Source organism: Medicago sativa, chromosome 1 (genome assembly GCF_051527215.1).
Source record: "Medicago sativa cultivar Bolivia chromosome 1, Bolivia_mono, whole genome shotgun sequence".
In the NCBI taxonomy this organism is placed as follows: Eukaryota; Viridiplantae; Streptophyta; class Magnoliopsida; order Fabales; family Fabaceae; genus Medicago; species Medicago sativa.
The window spans coordinates 60,627,690-60,631,710 of NC_140749.1; the positions used below are offsets into that span (position 1 = coordinate 60,627,690).

The 4,021-nt window shown below is 39.8% G+C and overlaps 1 long non-coding RNA gene across 1 annotated transcript; it reads left to right on the top strand.

Moving 5' to 3' along the window:
* Nucleotides 1-217: 217 nt before the first annotated feature.
* On the top strand, nucleotides 218-2,821 carry LOC146956007 (uncharacterized). Its single transcript, XR_015018586.1, has 2 exons — nucleotides 218-863; nucleotides 2,655-2,821. It is a non-coding gene; the product is annotated as an uncharacterized LOC146956007 (long non-coding RNA).
* Nucleotides 2,822-4,021: the final 1,200 nt, after the last annotated feature.

Sequence of the window (4,021 nt, forward strand, 5' to 3'; positions counted from 1 at the left end):
AGTTAATCTCAATAAATTGATTTAGCCTTTATCTATATTTATTTTATGAATATTTGTCTTGCACAATGGGTATATTACACATGAAATCTTATTTGATGAAACTTAATTGATGCTTTTAAACACATCTCCGTACATGTTAAACATCACCCTAAAGATTGCATACAATTGGTTCACATCATCTGAGTTGGACAAACCTTTTCTAATAAGAAGATGTAACATCCCGCTCGTCTGCTAATGGAAAGTTATCTGACAAACGTATCAGAGGACTAAGAGTCATAGAAAACAAGTATGGTGAGGAATGTTATGTACGATGGAGGATATTATTAAGTGATATTAGTAAAGTATGGACTTATGTATCAGAGTCAAGCTAAACACGTTTAAGGCGAGGGCGATTTGGTACTTTCACGCAAAAGGGGTATTTAAGTGGATTTGGCCCAAAATTATTCATTATCAATTGTTCTTTCTCTCTCTAGGTTTTCTTTGAGAATTTTTCTCCTCCTTCTCTCTAAATCCCACGCCACCTCCTTCTTCCTCTCTTCCACAATTCTTCTCTAAACTTCTCCCAAATCAAGAGACATGTTGTATAAGCTTTCCTCAAGATTTTGTGGTGCTTGGAAGCTTGGGTTGAGATGTTATCACTACTCCTCCTTCCCACTAAGAGAATCTCAAGAAGTTATGGTTTTGGATTGAATTGGAAGGGGAAGCATAAGATTGTGCATGAGATGATTCCTTCATGCTCAAGGAGGATGATTTGAGGTTGGGGTGATGATCTAAGGTTATGGATGTTGAAGAATCAAGGCCAAGAGCTAGGATGGGAGATTGCTTGAGCTAGAGGCTTGGAGCTATCACAATAACTTGTCTAGGTGAGTTCTATAGATAGAGTAACCTACCTTTGGGTTGGATATTCATGTTTTATGCTAGTTTAGCTTCTATGACATTTTATTGAACCTAAAGCTATGCCTTGTGATACATGATAAATTGCCATGGAACTTGATCTTATACATGTTTTTGTAAGCTATTTTGAGTACATAAACTTGTTAACAATGTTTGGAATGAGTTGGTACATTTAGGAGATCAAAAATTGGAGTTTTGGGTCGAAAATGCCACGAACCCGCAGCCGAAACACGCAGGTTCGCAGCGCTGCGCCTGAACAAGGGCGCTAGGCGCCCAAAGTCAGAGAGGCTAGCGCTAGGCGCCCACTCTCTGGCGCCAGGCGCCCCTGACAGGGCAACTTTTATGTTGTTTTGTGCTCGGGTGCTTGGGGCCAGTCGTGTGGGGGTCCGATGCGATCGTGTTGACGTATATTTTTACTGTTTTCACTTATTTTACAACTGGAACCATCTTGACTTGGTTTAAACTTTGAATTTCTAAATGGTTTGTTACTTGGGTTATGGCATTTTGGGTCCTCGGAATTAATAGAAAAATGTACCGATCATTCATAGAATTTGAACCAATAATCATGGCAATTAAACATGGGTCACAAAGATAACTCAAGGGAGTTAAGCTTGATGGGGTAGTAATGAACTAAGGAAGGGAATGTATGTAGAGCCTCGGCTTAGCTAGTCGAGAACTAGTATGTTTAGCAAGGATCCTTAGGAAGATAAGACGCGAAGTGTATTCTCTTCGCATATGATTTAGTATGCCTTAGTAAGTATGTGAGCCGTGGATTGACTAGATGATCTATCCACCATGATTAGGCATGTTTATGAACAAGTATAGATTACCGATAATCGGATCGATCAAGGTTCCGAGGTAAACATGTATGTATGATTATGTTTAACGTATATGCACGACAAGACCATGATTAATATGTGTAGGTGACATGTCTCTTGCTATCCACATCAGGGGGATACAAGGGGTTCTCATAATGAGAACGATTCAAGCCGTAAGGGACCCGCATGTCACTGAGTTAACAAGACGTAGGTGCTCGTGTCTCTTGTTATCCACGCCAGGGGGATACGAGAGGTTCTCGACCTAAGGGGAACGGTTTAAGCCGCAAGGGACCCGCACGACACCGAGGGAGTCCGATGTACGTACATCGGTCATGTATGGGATTGATTTCGGGGTTACTCCACCCGGGACTATCCGTAAAATGAATCAAGATAATGTTTGTGTGTTCAACGCTAACCTAATGAATGAACTTAGATACGTTTATGCATGACATGAATACGATTATGTTCCTCATGATTATGATTATGTTATGATATGCTAGAATGGTTCCATGCACGAATGGGTTCTAGAACAAGGGCACTAGATGCTATGAAACAAGTATAAGACATGGAATAGAGTAAGTAAAGATTATGATACCGATGACGATCTTAGGTTCCCCTAATCGTCCGGTTTAGACTCGTGTCATGATATGTATGTTAGGCCTCGATACGTAGAGCGTATTCTTGGCATTGCGGTCCTAGATTCCCCCTTGGCCGCCATGACACGTATAGGAAGTGAAGCCTATAACGAGTGAGATAAGACTATGACGGCCCTAGTATGCACTACCGTCTAAGTATGCATGTCCCCACACACGTATAATCAACCGTCAGGTTGTAATGTAGACACGTGGTGACCGTAGGTTTCCCCTTGAGGTTGCCTATAGCCTAGGATTTAGGGGAACTCACTGAGACATTATGTCTCATCCCAATCCTTATTTGTTTCAGATAAGCAGGATGTTATGCAAGCTTGAAGTCGGATGGATGTTTCAGCAAAGGTGCGTTCGTGTAGCTGCAGGATGCTTTGGATTTTAAGGATGTAATATAAATGTATGGATGAGTTGTTTATGTGAATTATGTACGAACGCAATTTGTTGTATAAATATTCATTCGTATGTAGTTTATGTTGTAAAATTTAATGTATCCAGTACTAATATTAACGCACGTGCTAGACTTTCTAGATACGTCTGGTATGGGTGTTACAATTGGTATCAGAGCAGGTCGATTCAGACCGTGCCTTGGGTCATTAAATTACAACTAAGGTAGTGGGACCATTGGGTTCCGGGTAGATGTTCTAATTGTTGTTGTTAGTTGAGCCTGATCAACTCAATTTAACATTCAACGATTAGAATGGATGCCTGAGAGCTGAATAGGACCCAGGAGGAACGAAGTATATGATGAAGAAGTTTGACCGTGCCAAAAGGTGGCCGGTGAACTAATCAAGTGGAAGTGTGAATCCTCCGGGAATGGAAGGTATGTTAAGAAGGAACGTTCCAACAATGTCAGGTAAGAGGATAGTGATACTTCATGTACCCGTAAGTGAAGAAGTTGGATAAATATATATCTAGGCATGACCGAAGTTTTGGTAAGATATGTTGGAACGGATTTATGATATTCTGGAATGCCAGTGCAAGGTTACAATATAGTTAGTAGTCGACATATGTTGACGGAGTCAGCGGGCTCTCAGGATAGCAATATGAGAATGAAGTTAAGAATTTAAGAGAAAGTTTTATGTTATCAGGGGTAAAGCATTGATTTCCGACGTGCCAAGAATTGTATCGAAAAAAAAAAAAGGGTTGATGTTGCCATGTATATGTTATAGAATATTTCATGATAATAGGAGTGAATGATGTGCATTGTATACTTGAGAAAAGAATTTTATGCAATAAATGTTTTCTGAAAAATAGAGTTGGAGAAGCTCACCAATAGCAAGCTTGGGACGAAACTTTCTGTTTTTATGAAATCTTCCATTTCGTTCCTATGGTTTGCAATGACTATTGGGGAGATGTCTTCACCATAATCTTTTATGAGACGAAAAAAAATCTTTTATGACATCAAGTAACGAATGCATAACATATCCTAAGATTTCTAAGGAAAGGACATGGGCAACCATCGATGAAATCGATACGGTTTAAGGTAGCTTGGAAGTTAAAGCGGTGCAAAGTTAAGAGAAATCACAGGGTTCTCGGATTATGTGGAATTATGACGTATCTCTCGAACCTATGTTTTGCTTAATTGACTTGCTAAGGCTCATTATGAAGTTGAACTATAAAGTTTAAAGGATTTTAAAAAGATTTACGCGTATGGGTGATTGA